At 35.5% G+C, this 15,572-nt stretch overlaps 1 long non-coding RNA gene across 8 annotated transcripts in view; it reads left to right on the plus strand.

Annotated features, from left to right (window-relative positions):
• The window catches only part of LOC140688794 (uncharacterized), a 105,304-nt gene that overhangs the window by 82,452 nt on the left and 7,280 nt on the right, over window positions 1–15,572 (plus strand). For 5 of the 8 annotated variants that reach the window (XR_012063622.1, XR_012063617.1, XR_012063619.1 and 2 more), the window contains 2 exons: window positions 13,037–13,136; window positions 14,132–14,192. This is a non-coding gene — a long non-coding RNA (uncharacterized lncRNA). Of the gene's footprint in view, window positions 1–13,031; window positions 13,137–14,131; window positions 14,193–14,432; window positions 14,519–15,572 lie in introns of those variants that run through there. The other 3 variants (XR_012063624.1, XR_012063620.1, XR_012063623.1) reach the window with 3 other exon arrangements.

Genomic DNA, 15,572 nt, shown 5'->3' on the forward strand with positions numbered 1-15,572 from the left:
TTTAAATTATTGTCCTCTATTTCTGATCCTGACACACTTTTTGCTAGTTTTCTTATCATTCAATAATGGGTTGAATTTGCCAGTATGTTATCTCTGTTACATAGAGTTAATGACTGCTTTCCCAGAGGAATATTTTATTGGTTACTTATTCAATTTATTCGTATATTTCTGTTTTTAAATTTATTTTAAACCACTTGTTTATAAAACATAAGAGTACTTTTTGAATTTAGAGAAACATTGGTATCTTCAAGCATTATGCCCAAATGTTCTTTTTAGTATCTGAATGTAGGCACACTCTTAACATAAAATCACATAGATTTCTCTTAATGTATATGTCTACAAAGCCTGTCTTAAAAGTATTGAATTTTCAATAGCTCTTTTTTTTTCAACTCATTTACTTCTTAAAACGACTTCCCCCCCTCCTATCTTATAAATCAAAGATAATCTAGCATATCTCCCCAGTAACTTCAGTAACACTACGCAGTGTTTAAAACATATTACCATGTATGTACCATCTGTTCCCAATTTAAATGTCACACATGGAACTTTCTAAATTTGTGCATCTTAAGATACTCTTATTTTCTTTTTAATTTTTCTAGAATTCTCTTTATGTTCCTTCAATCACCTAAACACAACAGTTTTATTTTTCAGATCTGAGCTGCTGTCTCAGTGACATGATATTACAAACATGGGACGATGTGAATGCAGTGTTGCAGTGACAAGAGCAGAGCTAGGGACAGGCGGCGTTCAGAGGTGGACCCTGCCTCTCACTGAGTTATGTGGGAGGTGGATGTGTTCAGTGTGTGTGCTCAGTGCTCTCTGAACACCAGGCGGTTATTTCCTCCACTGCACAGTATTTATTAAGGAGAAAGTAAAGACCTACCTGGCAAAGTTGTTGTGAAAATTAATACTCATACAATAATAATAAACATTTAGATTGCTAGTAATTGTTATTACTAGCAATCTAAATTTTGTTTGTGTTTTAATTTTCCTTCATAACAAGTCAATGAGAAGGAAGACAATTGTTATTTCCATTTTTATAGACGACAAAACTAAAGCAAAGAGAGGTAACTGCCTGCTGTGATACAGTAAATGATAAGGGGGTTCCAATTCAGATAGCCTGGCCCCAGTTCCCAGTTTTCTCACTGTTACTCAGATTAAAGAAGATAACATGTATCAGTGCCTGTGTGATCGGGCTTTGCACATTTTTCATTGTTTGCTGGATAATATCATTTATATTATTTTTCATGCAGGATAAACAAACATTATATTCAATTCAACATGATGAAAATGTGGGTTCTATAAGAAGAATTTGGTACTTATATTCCAAACATATAATTCTTCTCATGTTTCCACGTTAATAGCAAAAAAATGTATTTTGGATTTAAGAGTCTGAGTTTAAATGAAAAATTTTAACTGGAAAGCTATTATGTAAGAACAAAAATACAAAAATTAAAAGGAAAAATTTAGGAAATGCAAACCCAAGGTTCATTTTAGGCAAAAATTCTGGCACAAAATCTTCTCTTTCCTTTGTTTCTACTTTCATGAAATATTTTGATGGCATTTAACCTTCTGGAGAAACTGTAGCAAATGAAAAATTACAACAAAAAATCAAGTCTATGTAAAAACAACAAAATCAAATAACTTTGTTGTTCCCACATGTGTGTTTAGCTGTATATGTAAACTTATGATATTAAATAGATTTGTCTTGAAACCACATCCATCCCCAAATTTGTTGATTGATTTAGAAGAATTCAGTAATTGTCATAGAAGTATGTGCACTAGAAGCCCACTGGTTTGCATATTAACCATTTAAGATACATATTACTAAGGTAAATTCCCACCCTTCACCTCCAGAGAAAGCTATGCTTTGTAACAGTCCTTATACCACACTTTTGAGATATAATTATATGCAAAGCATATAATCAACAACCTATTACTTGAAAATCTTATACTCCAGATCTCAAAATTCTTTTCATAATTTTTGATGGTTTCAGTAACATGGATAAGTCCATCAACATATGAACTTCTGAGTTCTTTATGTACTGTTATCCCATAATTATGTCTTCTGTCTGCCTTAGCCAACACTCTGTGGTCCTATTTGAAGTCTTGCTGTTATCCATAAATGCACCCTCTCCACAGTATGGGTTTCTGGTATCTCTCTTTCTGACCAATATAGTCTGTCTTTCCAAGTCATCCCTCTCTTCCTCTTACTTCAAAACTTACTCAAGGACACTGGGACCACCAGTCCACTGACTCAACCATATTTAACTTTTTTTTTTCTCCACCTCTGCTTAAATCCTTTCTCTCTCATTTACCTGCTTTACTTCCCAGGGCCCATCATTATAACTGAGCTACTCTCCCTGTTCACAGTTAGACAGTTGCTGAAGTACTGTGTCCGATGTGTTCTTCCCCTTGAAGTTTACCTTAAATTTACCTCCTCATGTTCACCAAAATCATCTTTTAAAGGTCACCTATGATCATAATATTGCTAAATCCAGTGGTCAGTTATCAGGATATATCTTACTGGACTTACTAGAATCACTCCTCACAGTTGATCACTCCTGTCATCTTAAAATATCTTTTCCATTACTTTCCACCTTGTTTTGATATTTTTTCCCTCTTCAATGCCACTTTTATGTTCTTTTTATTGGTTTCTCCTCACCTCACTGAGGTTGAAATTCAGTTTTGACTTCTGTAGTCTGTTCCTACCATATAGGTAACTATACATTTGGACAGCTTTAAACACATCTCATGCCCATGGGTCTCAAATATTTACCTTTAGTCCACACTTTTCCTGTGAACTCTGTATCAGCACATGGAAATTCCCATGGAATGTCTCCATTCATATCTAAAAAAGGCATCTCAAACATGAAGTATCCAAAAGGGAACCCCTGATTTTCACACAAAGCATGGTCTTCCTGCAGTCTTTCCCAGGTAGAAATGACAACTTTATTCTAATTACTAAGGCCAACATTCAAAGTCCACTTTAATACTTTTATACTGTAAGCCTGTCTCTTTAAACTTATGTGTCTATGTGTGTGTGTGTGTGTGTGTGTCTGTGTGTGTCTGTGTGATACTGACCATTGCCCACCGCCTCTACCATTACCATTCTAGAAAAAGTAGCTAGTAACCATCATTGGATTACTATAATAGGTTTATAACCACTGTCCTTTTTTCCTACTCTTAGCTTTTATTCTTTATGTTCAGCAGGTTGATCAGAGTTATCCTTCCGAATAGCTATCGGATTGTGCTAATTCCCTGTTTGAAACTATTTCATTGCTTTGCATTCAGTGAGAGTGAAAGTCCTTATTTGGCCATATTTCTGCCCTTGCTAATTCCCCGTCACGTTCTCCTGTATGTCCCCTCCCTTTGCCTGTTCCAGACAAGCTGGCATGCTTGTTACTTTGCAATATGTGGGGCACATGGTCGAGTAAGGATTTTCGCACTTACTCGATACTTCTAGAGCCTATTTCCTTAGGTATTTCAATGACTTACTCCTTTATTTCCTTCAAGTTCTCCCCTTTATGGGAGAATCCTTCCCTCACTCTCTAATATGTCAGTTATCATATATTACCTCTCGGCTCCACACCATCATTTATTGCTTGGTCTATGACAGTGGATCTGAGCCCCTTAAATGTTTGTCCTTGGGTCATCCGTAGTTAGGCTGTGTTAATGAAGAGCTCTGGAGAAACACGGAGGAAGGAAGTCTTGCTTCCTGGTTCTGTTGTTCTCCCTGGCTGCTCCTGTGCTTCCTGGGTCTCTCGTGCTGCTTGACGGAAGCACGTGGCTCCCCCCGTGTGTGCTTGGTGGCCAGCAACACTCAGCAGCCAGCACCTTCCCTCAGAGCTCCCCTAGGGTGATTTGGTAGTAAAATGCCTCTAAAGATTTCCCCAGCACTCTAGAGGATGGATTTCCAGGAAATTCCATTGGTGTGACACCAAGGTGACTTGTATGCTATCCAATGAGCCAGAGCCATGCCTGTGCCAACAGGGACTGGATGGCGGTCCTGGCTGAGGTAAGAGAGGCCTCTCTTGTGCCCCATCTCAGCCCCAGGGGAGTGGCCACTACATGCTACATCCACAAGCTGTGTGTTTGTTAGAGTTTTCTGTACTTCCTAGTAGCCAATTCCTTGTCACTGTAATCCCCTTTCATAGTCAATAATTCTTAGAGTTGAACTTCTGTTGTTCAAATTACTGTGTGGTTTCTGTCTCCAAATCAGAAAGACTTTTCTTGACCACATTATATAAAATATTAATCTTGCCCCATATGATTATTATTATTAATTATTAATAATTATTATTAACTTTGTCTCCAAGAGGATTACCATCATTTTTCTGTATATCTATACATTGTCTGCCTCCTCTCCCACGTAACAGAAAGCCCATTAAATAGAAGTACTTTTTTGTTTTTATTGCTGTATCCATTGAACCTAGAATAGTACCTGATATTTAATAGGTATTCAAGATATATTTGAGAGAATGAATGAATATTGTCCAAGGATAATAACTTAGAAACATCTGTAAACCAGTCACATACTGTAATCCCATTCAGATGGATTTTAATGAGAGTGACACATGCAAAAATATTGTGTGATTTTTTAAAAATCTATTGGTAATAAATACATTTTATGAAATAATATGGATTTTCTAAGTGTGTAACAAGATGATTATGGTAAAGTGGGAATTATTTGTTCTGTTTTTTGATAGTTGTACCATATATTAACAGAAATTGAAGGAGCATGGAAAAATAACTTCTTGATACAAACAAATTTAACCTACAGCATTATTTAAGATGTCAACTTTGATTCCTCAATTTATAAATTTCTCAAAGGATTACTTTTTCAAGGATTTGTGCTGATTTTTTTTTTATTACTGGAAAGGGTTGACTGAGAAAGATATCTTACTGGTCACTGTAATTTAACATCCCATTATTAATATAGAAAGCATTTCTTAGAAAAATTGGTTTATGATTAGATACACTAGTGTGATGACAAACAAATTTGGGAGTTCCCAAACTGTTAGTGATTGGCACCGGTCAAAAAGTTCCTGATTTTCAATGTGAATTTAGCCACAAATGTCATGGGCATGGGAAAATGCCCTTTCCTTATCCTCTACATTTACTAGACTTCCTTTCACACAATTACATAGACAAGATCACATAAATAAACAGTTTAATATAGACAAAAAGCAGTCTTTTCTATATATATAGAGAGAGAGAGAAAATTATATAAAATTTATGTGTATGTAAATTTTAAAATAACCTGTCTTATCTTCAATAGCATATTTTTTAAAAAGACATTTCTTACTCATTTTGTTTATAATGTCAAATCAGCTGAGTTTTGGCAATCCCTATATTACTAAAAAATTCAAGTTCTTTTCTTTTTTCTCTTTGACACTGTGTAAAGCAAATTGCGACGTCAGTCATTTTTGAGGACTCAGCCTACATGTTTATGCATAGCACTGATGTGCTGAATCATCTCACAAGCATATACAAATGCTTGTTTATTTCTGACAATGCTGGTTCGTGGAGCTGAAGTCTCCAGTTTAAAAACAAATTAAGTTTCCAAGCTTCAGAGGCAGGATGACATTCATTCTCACTCTACTGAAGCTACATCAGTAGTAAGTGAAGAAGAAAACGGCCATGCAGATGTCAGGGCCCCGAGCAGTGCAGATTCAGAAGGTCCCCTCGTGGGAGAGGCTGCTGGGCCGTAACTTCAATAACTGGCACGTATCTGCTTTAGCTGGTCCTTGGCCGACGGGGCCACCTCTGTAAAGCAGCTGAGGAGTATTTCCAGGCCGTCAGGCCATCCAACAGTGCCCGCAAGTGGTGCACCCCTACGTCCTTTCCTGGAAGAACGAGTTATCCCAGAACATACAAGGAAGAGTCCAGTTACTCTCCGGCGTTGGCGTTTGCAAGCTTTCACCAACTTGCTGAAGTTCAGTTTATTCTAAGAAAATTGTCTGTATATTGTATTCATTACCTCAATTTTATAGTTCAATTTCTAAATAGCCTTTCCAGTACATGTCAATTTGGTAATCTTCTCTTTAGATTTTCTGTCACTATAGAAATAAAAACAATTCTTATTTCAACCATTCATTATATCATATCGCCATCTTTATCATATAAACTTTGAAGGTTAATATTATTGAATTTATATAAAATCTAGCTGGGTTTTAAGTATGCATAGAACGAATTTTCTATGATCTTTTCTGTCATAACTTTGCAACAGTGATACCATTTTTATTCATTTTTTTCTTAATGCTTTTGTTTTGTTTTGCTGGGGGGAGGGAGGTAATTTGGTTTATTTATTTATTTTTACAGGAGGTGCTGAGGATTGAACCCAGGACCTCATGCAAGCGAAGCACACACACTACCACTTGAGCTATACCCTCCCCCCACAACCATTTTCATGCATTTTTAAACTGGTAAATTTAATTGTTGGCCTCACCAAGTCCACATTTATTTAATATTTACCTCCTTCCCATTCCTCAAAGCAAAACTGAATGCATAATAAAAGTATACAAAATACAAACAACCAAAACAACGAAGAAGAACCATAGAAAAATATCTTAAAATATCTTGCTTGCAAATATCTTTTACTAAGACTTTCCTTCATGTACTTTTCAATATTCTCTCTAGTCCCTGTACTCTGAGGAAGACTTCTGAAGCTACTCTAAATTGTACGGGAAAAAATTAAAAAGGAAACCTCCCCAAAGTTCTTTAAAATAAGTGTGTGCTTCTAAAACAGCTCTACATTTTCTGAATAGATATTTTAATTAGATGGCTCTAAGTCTCTTCAGTTTATCTCCACCGGCAGCTTGGGTCTTCTGCAGGACTGCCTGCTGGTTTTTTTTTTTTTTTTCTTTTCAGTCCACCCTGCTGACTTTGTTTCCACAGACATGAAGTGCAAAGAGGAGAACATTTTATAAAGAAAGAAGTATTTCTGTGACTCTCTGAGAAAGAGCAAAGGAAGAGAGAACACAAGTGTTCAGCAAAAAATTCAGATTGAGCACTTCATTGCTAATATTGAACATTCACATAACATTATCTAGTGTCTGAGGTTTCTTAACGCTATTTGCTCTGTAATGACATTAATATCACACATCCCTGCCTGTCTCTTATAATAATGCCTTTGTCTCTGAGTTGAAAAATTAACACTGTCACTTTAATATAGAAAACTCCACACATCAAATGTCATTGAACATGTATGATTTATAGGCAGTCTTCCACTGACAATATATGCCAGTGACCACTGGGTACAATTAAACATATATAATTTAACTTTCCTTGAAAAAAATTACATCACAGTATGTTTGAGAGAGATTTTGTCTTGATTTGTTTTCAGTATTATACAGGTAAATCTATAAATAATAAATAAACGAATTCATGGGAGAATGGTGAAGTAAAGTCGAGTAACAGTTTCAAAACTCCTTGCTTTCTAGAAAATATATTTCTAACGCTTACAGTTGATATGCAGAAAATCTATGAGAGTCTATGAATTACAAAATTGACTTGGTTAGAAATATTGAATCTATAATTAAAGATTGCACAAAGGATGTTTTATATGCATATATATCATTTTCTTTATGAGCTCATATCATTAAGATTTAAATTATGTAATAAATAATAATTGAGCACCACTTACAAAGCCCAGAAGAGGATTTGATATTTTGGAAATATATAACCCCTACTTTTTAAGGCTAGTTGGGGATGTGGTTCCAAATTTTATGGAATTATAGAACAAATCAGCAAAAATAGAAAGTAGTTCATAAACAAAAGAATAATTGCATGACTTTTGTTTAAAGTGATACGAGTTTGGTGACAATGAGGATTTTAATTCAGCTAAATGGTCAGAGTTGATTCTTTGGAGAAACAAAACTGAGTATTGGAACTGGACCTGGAGAAAGATGGAAAGAAGGAAAGACATCTTGAGAGAGATGAGCAATTAAGACTGTGGCCATCATTCCCTTGGGGAAGATAGCTCTGGTGGATCCACTTGTGAAAGCTTCCCCTCCACAGCCAAAGGCCTAAATTCCTACTTAGGAAATTCTAGTATTAATTTCAGATAAAGGGATTTTATCTATGTCTCTAAACAGAGAAGTAATGAATGCATATGTTTTTAGGCCTTTCCTTAAACACTGATAATTTTATGTCCTGTGTCCTTTCTTCTTTTGAAATTCAGGACCAAGTTCACACTCTGATTGTGATGGTTACTAATACATCCTGCTGAATAAATGAGATCCCCATCATACCAATGATGATATTGGTAATATAATAGTAATGAGGAGGAGGTGATGGGAAAGAAAGGAGGGAGGAGGAAGAGGGGAGGTGAAGGAAAAAGAGAGGGGAAGGAGGAGGAAGAAGACAGTGAGAAGGACCACAATGTCCATATGTAGCATATCCTACTACAGATGGACACGAATCAGGATTTAATTCCCCCCAAATCCTAAGAAGAAAGTGCTGCAATTATCCGTTTTACCAATGAGTTAATCAAGACGGCATTTTAAGGTAATTTGGGTGCATTAAAAATCCTAAAACAGAACGTCTAATTCTACAGGCCTTACCCTGGACAGACATTTCTTTCCTTCAAAATGGTCAGTTTCTCCAGTGCCCTTTGTTTTGTTGACTACTGTTTGTCTGAGCTACAGGAGCTTGTATATGGAGGACAGATACTGAATAATAATTTCTTAGAAAAATTTAATAAAATAATGCCCGTGTTGTGAGGAGAAAGTCAGCTTTCTCCGAGGAATGGAATTACCTGCTTCATAGCCATCATCTGTAGGAAGCAAACATTAGTCCTCTTTGTTTTTGAAAAACCTCCACCCGAACTATTCTTGCCCAAGAGGAAGGGAAAACTCAGATTTTCTGTAACTGTTGTTAGTGATTTCATATATGGTCTCTATACACTTGGAGTTCAGTTGAGCTTCTTCCTTATTGTCCACAAAGGATTTGTATAAAATCGACAAAGGAATCATCAGGGTGGTGTAGACGGGAATCTGTCAGAGAGAAGCAGCAGCAGCAGATGAGATGATAGTTTAAGCAAAGGACATGAGACCAGGGAAGCGACCTTGGAGGGAAAGACTGCCGTGAGGGTCATGGCGTGAGTGCTTAGGGGCGGTGCTCAGTCCCATTCCTCTACGCTGAAACCAGTCTTTGTTTGTGGGGGCCTCCACGATGTCAGTGCTCACGGCCTATATACCCCCAACAACAACACTGTCTACGTAAAGATGGGGGTTGTACTCCACTCAGCAGCGACCACCCCCAACAGCACAAGGACCAGGGCAGGGCAAACCCACCCAGGACCTCCCTGTGGCACTTTTTTCTGCCTCTGACTCTCACGTCTGTACTGAGATCCATACTGTGTACCACCCGGAGTTGGAGGAGAATGAATTCTAACTTCACAAAATAATTTCCCTCATCTGTTTGGCTACCATAAGAAGGTGCTTTGGGGTTCTGTAAAATGCTCAAGGCTATTCATTCACTTGACAGTTTTCAAAGTATTGATAAGGCAGATAGTCTCTAATTGTATGATTATGTTCATAAAAATAATCCGTGTGGTGAATTTGAGAGTGTAGAAGAACAGTGCTACAAATTTTAAGAGGGGAAAAAAAACAGGCTTAGTAAAAATATTGTATCTGCAAAAGAGATGTTACCTAGGAAATCAAAGATTGATGTTTAAAATACCTATCATCCTCTGTGTACCTAAATATAAAAGAAGTGTCTCATTGCTATCCCTGTTTTGTGCACCTTGTAGACACCCTATGCTTCTTGACTCCATCAAGTGAATCAAGACTAAAGTTCCAGTTTCATCTGGACTTTTTGTGTACGGAGTTTTCAAATTAAGATTGGTTCACTTTATACACTTAACAAATTCTATGATCTAGAGCTTTAGTTTCTGTTTCTGGCTTGTAGATTTAAGTTAAATTTATTCAACATTTCACAGTCTATTTACAAAAACAACCCTAGTGAAAAACAGGCAGAGGACCTGAACAGACCTTCTTCCAAAGAAGATACACAGATGGCCAACAGACACATGGAAAGATGCTCAGTATCACTACTTATGAGGGAAATGCAAATCAAAACCACAACGTGGTATCACCTCACATTTGTCAGGATGGCTATTATCAAAAAGACAACAGATAGCAAGTGTTGGTGAGAATGTGGAGAAAAGGGAGCCCTCCTGTACTGCTGGTGGGAATGAAATTGAGGCAGCTACCTGTGAAAAACAGTATGGAGGTTCCTCAAAAAACTAAAAATAGTACTTCCACATGATCCAGCAATTCCACTTCTGGGTATTTTTTCAAAGAGACTGAAAATACTCATTTGAAAAGGTATATATCCACCCCTATGTTCATGGCAGCAGTATTCACAATAACCAGGATATAGAAGTAACCTAAGTGCTCACTGATAGATGAAAGAACAAAGATGTGTATATTATATATATGTGTATCTGTGTGTGTGTGTATAATATTACTCAACCATAAAAAAGAGTGAAATCTTGTGTTTGCAACACTATGGATGGACCTAGAGGGTATTATGCTAAGTGAAATAAGTCAAAGACAAATAAGCTCTGATTTCCCTTATATGTAGAATCTAAAAAACACAACAAAAGGACAAACATAATAAAACAGAAACCATCAAAGATACAGAGAACAAGCTGGTAGATGCCAAAGGAGAGACAAGCGTGGGGATGAATGAAATAGATGAGGGAGATTAAGAGGCACACACCTCCACTTACAAATTAAATGTCCCTGGGATGAAATGCACACCGTGGGGAATTAGTCAATGACAATGTAGTATCTTTTTATGGTGACAAAGGCATTTAAAAGGTACAAACTTCCAGTTATAAGATAAATAAGCACTAAGAACGTAATGTACAACAATAGTAATGTAATTGACACTGCTCTGTGGGACAAATTAAAGTTGTTAAGAGAGTGAATCCTAAGAGTTCTCATCACAGGGAAAATTTTTTTTTTTAATTTTTAAAATTTTATCTCTCTATAAGTGATGGATGGACTAAACTTCTGGTAATCATTTCATGATACATTTAAGTCAAATCATTATCCTGTGTGCCTTAAACTTACATAATGCTACATGTCAATTAAGCCCCAGTAAAAGTGAAAGAAAAAACAGTTTTCTTTTTCAATAATTTTACTGACTGTTGTGTTTTAAAAATATCTCCTTCCTATATTTTTTTTCCATAGCCCCACTCTTCCCTGGATTATTTCCAACTTTAAGACTCACTATTTTCAGAATGTCTTGTGGTTTTCTTTCTTCTCTCATCCCCTAATTGTTGGCTTTCCTCGGTGGACCATACTCCATTTTCTATACACTTTCCCTAGATTTCATCCATGTAAATGAGTCTAATTCTCATCTGCTTTCTATATCTTTATTTATCTTTATCAAAAATCTACATTTCTATTCCAGACTGCCCTTCAACCCAGGACACGTATATGAATAGAGACGCTCCTGGATATTTTTAGTGGTGTGTCCTACTAAGATCACAAAGTCAGTTGTTTTACAAATAAATTACTTTTTTTATAATTCTTATTTTTTTTGAAGTGTAGTTGACTTATATGTTAGTTTCAGCAGTACAGCAAAGTGATTTTATACACACACACACACATATATATACATTTTTTCAGTCTTCAACTACAGCTCATTACAAGAAATTGAATATAGTAAATTATAGAAAATAAATTATATTTTGAATAGATCCACCCTCTACTCTTCACCTTAGTCAGGGACTGGCGATATACTCAGATGTTCTCTCCTCTTATTCCCCAGGCCAATCACGAATTTTTATTACTTGTGCCTTATTTGGGGTTGGTGCTCTTAGTCAAGACCACTTAGTCAAGACCACTGTTGATGTTTAAACACATTTCTCTCTGTCTACTTCAGTGGTCTCTGTATCATTTCACCCTCCATGTTCAGAGTTTGTTATCCTAGAACCCAGCCTTCAGGTTGCTGCTGAAGATATCTACTTGGAGCACAAATCTGACCATGCAGATCTCGTGGTCACAAATGTCCAGTCGCTCCCTGGATTTTTATAGGATGGTTTCTAAATTCATTATCATATCCATAAAACCCTGTGTTATCCTTATTTGTCTACCAATTAACCCTGAGCCTTTATTTTCTCTTCCTTCCACATTTTACACATTTGCCCACGCACGCACACGCGCGCACACACATGCATGCATTTAGCGTAAGTAGCGCTGAACTACTTCAGTGACTCCACACCTTCACAAATGCTTTTCCTGCTACTCTGTTAACCTGGCTGTCCAACGTGAAGAAGTCTGTCTATCCGTGAACAGCTCCCCTGACTCTTGTTCACAGATTTAGGCACACCTTACCTACGCAATCACTGGACTTCCTGTGCGTATATCAATTGTAATTTCCTGCACATATATCAACTACAGCTTTTTACAGTATAGTGCTGCTTTTTTTTCTTACATGTCTGTCTTGTAATGACACTATTGCATCTTAAATGTAAGAGCCATGTTTTTTTCTTTCTTTTATACATCTTAGTAAAATATTTGGAAGACATAGGATCCTCAGTAATAAATTTTTAGAATAAAGAACTGAATTGCTCTTAGGTAAAATAAAGTGTTTATATTTTACATTTAATTCCATAAATATACTTTTGTACACTTATAAAGTATTTCATAGTATTTTTATAAGAAATGGTAACTTTTTGTGTGTATACAGATTTTTGTTGTTGTTGTGTGTTTGGTTAAATTCAATTATGCAACATTTCCTGGGATACATATATTATATACTAAGTTTTTTCATTCTTATAGAGTTCTCTGGCAAGGACCCTTTTTTTTTTCGGTTCAGATACATGTTCTCAGCACACTGGAATAGTAGTTTATTTTAATAATTCACTCAGCATACATCCTGATACATTGTAAATTCATGAGATAGCCACATGAATGTCACAAGTTTTTTTTTTTTTCAAGATTTTCATTGTAATCTAGTGTATTTATGATGCCATTGAACTAATAACCTGAACTATGTGTTACTGAAAGGTTAGAACTCCCTTGAAGTATGTCCTTGGTTGAGATGATTTTGAGACTAATGGAGAAGAACAGCTTAATATTTGAGGATTGGGAGCAACATGTTCACTGGAAAAAGTAAATACATTTCAAGGTTGAATTTTATACTGAAGAGTTTTATTTTTTTAAGATGACTAAGAACTTTATTTTTTTCTTTTGTAAATTAATGACTAGATAGCTAGCAAAACAGAGAGATAAAGAAATTTAGATACAGATGTATGTGTCTAGCAAATCTGTAAAATAATTGAAAGTCAACTGATGACTGTGGGTGAAAAAAACCTCAAATGGTCTCAACATCATCTGGTTGAGAATCTAGTTTTGCAAACAAAACTAATTATTATGTAGTAAAAGGCAGTAAAAATGCTTTTGTTGGTATGGATTCTGAAAAATATTCAGAATTTACGTGACAAGAATCATCAAGTTATATATTTTTAAATATATGAGATTTATATTAAGCCATTCATTTGTTAAAGATGACAGTCAAACACACTGATAGTAGTTAGGCAAAGAATTTATATCTGTTTTCAAGTAGTTCATCCATCTTACTATATTTTTTCTAAAAAAAAATTATTCACACTGAATTAGAATGATTCACATAATTATAAAAAAGCAATTTTAGATCGCACAATTTTACAGCTGGAGATGATCTAGTCTGGCCTCCCCTCCAAATCACTGTGGAGTGCTCTCTGGGGATTCTCCTTGGGGACAAAGAATGCTGAGCAGACTGGCCCTCATTTTCTCTTCAGGTATTCACAGAAAAGGGTGCCTTCATTTAAAAAAAATCTGTTTTAGATATTTTCTTCCTATCCTTATGTATGATTTCTTGCAATTACAAAGTTTAGGAAAAGAACTTTAATCATTCAACAAACTTGATAGTATTATGAGGATGTCAAAGTCAGAGGTGTTAGCTTTTCCTCAAATCAACTAGCTTACCAAAGCTTGGATTAGCAAAAAATATGTAACTCCTCATGCAGTACTTTGTTGGAATATTTTTATGAAAAATATATTTTAATTTTTAAAATTACTCTTCTCTCAGCAAATTTATCCATAATGTGTCTGACTTTTCTTGCAAGCTTACTGATGTCAAGAAGAGTTCACACTTCTCAGAAAGCCATGAAGAGTCATCACACCCTGGTGAGTTTGGGGTATGTTTGAGAACTTGACTTTTTAAGAGTCTAAAATTATGTAATGTAAGCAGTTTGACTTTATTTAGAATCTCTCTTTTTTTGTATTCTGTAACTTTTTTTCCCAATTCCTCTTTTCCTGTATCCTTTCTCATAAAATCCTATAGAGAGATTTGCCATTACTTCCCTAATCTTTTAAAGCAATCACTCTCATTTATCTTCCTGTTTTGCAATTTCTATTTCTTTCCAGACCTAAAGTTTCCTATTCAATTAATGTGAAAATCTTCCATGAAGAATGATAGAGCAAAACAATATTTATCTATTGATAAAACATCTACATGGTTAGTACTGACCAGAAGGGAAGCTTCTGTGACAGTCAGATCAGGTTTTAATTTCTAGGTCTTCCATTTGCTAGATAAAGCATCAACCCATGTTTTATTGTGAAGATTAGATTAAATTAGATAATAAATCATAGTATCTAGCACAAAGCAAGCCCTCAAGAAAGTATGTTTTAGTAGGACTATTACTATGAATTGGTTCCATAAAACGTGGTGAAATTTATTAGTGTGCAAAGCAGAATTTGTCCTAATACTGTTGATTTGGGTTGCTTGGATTTATTGGAGAAGTTGAAGAAAAGTATGTGGATCAAGAGAACTTATTTTTTTTTAATTTGTATAGTCATCAAGAGTCCTGTTCTCACACTACTCTCTGTAGTTTAAATATGAGAATGTTAGAAAAAAATCTGTGTCACTTATTATCAACCAGTTATAAATAACTACTATCCATTCTATGAGTACAGGTTGATACAAGCTTTTAAGACATACTTGTCTCAACTGAGGGATGAACTATTTGTGACTTTTCAAATCATGGTCATCCACATCAGTAAGGGAAATAGGAACACCATTTATTGGACAGAAAAATGAGAGAAATGTTTTAAAATTCCATTAATAATAATATTTGATCAAGCTGTCCTCTCTGCATGAAGAATTTTAATATGGTAGATTTCTTCTTTGTTGTTGTCCCAGGTGAACTGTTCTAGTTACGAACAAACAGAAATGTGTTTGTGTGAACCATAATGACGACCTATTTCACAGAACAGAAATAATGATGGGTCCAGGCAGTCCAGTGCAGCTGGTCTAAATTGCTACCTCAAAAGCTATCATTATTAAGTGATTATCGAATTGTTCACAGTTTGCCCACCACCACCAATCAAGAGATACTTGTTCAAGCCACATTCCCTTAGATAAAAACTAAGAAGTAATTATTTTCTTTAAGGAATCTACATCAATTTCATCATAATAAAAATTTTAAATATGGAGGAAGTTTTTTTTTCAAATGTTTGTGCAGTTGTTATTCATTCTGCAAATGTGTATGACTATGATGACAAAAA

The sequence above is a fragment of the Vicugna pacos genome, chromosome 23, assembly GCF_048564905.1.
Source record: "Vicugna pacos chromosome 23, VicPac4, whole genome shotgun sequence".
In the NCBI taxonomy this organism is placed as follows: Eukaryota; Metazoa; Chordata; class Mammalia; order Artiodactyla; family Camelidae; genus Vicugna; species Vicugna pacos.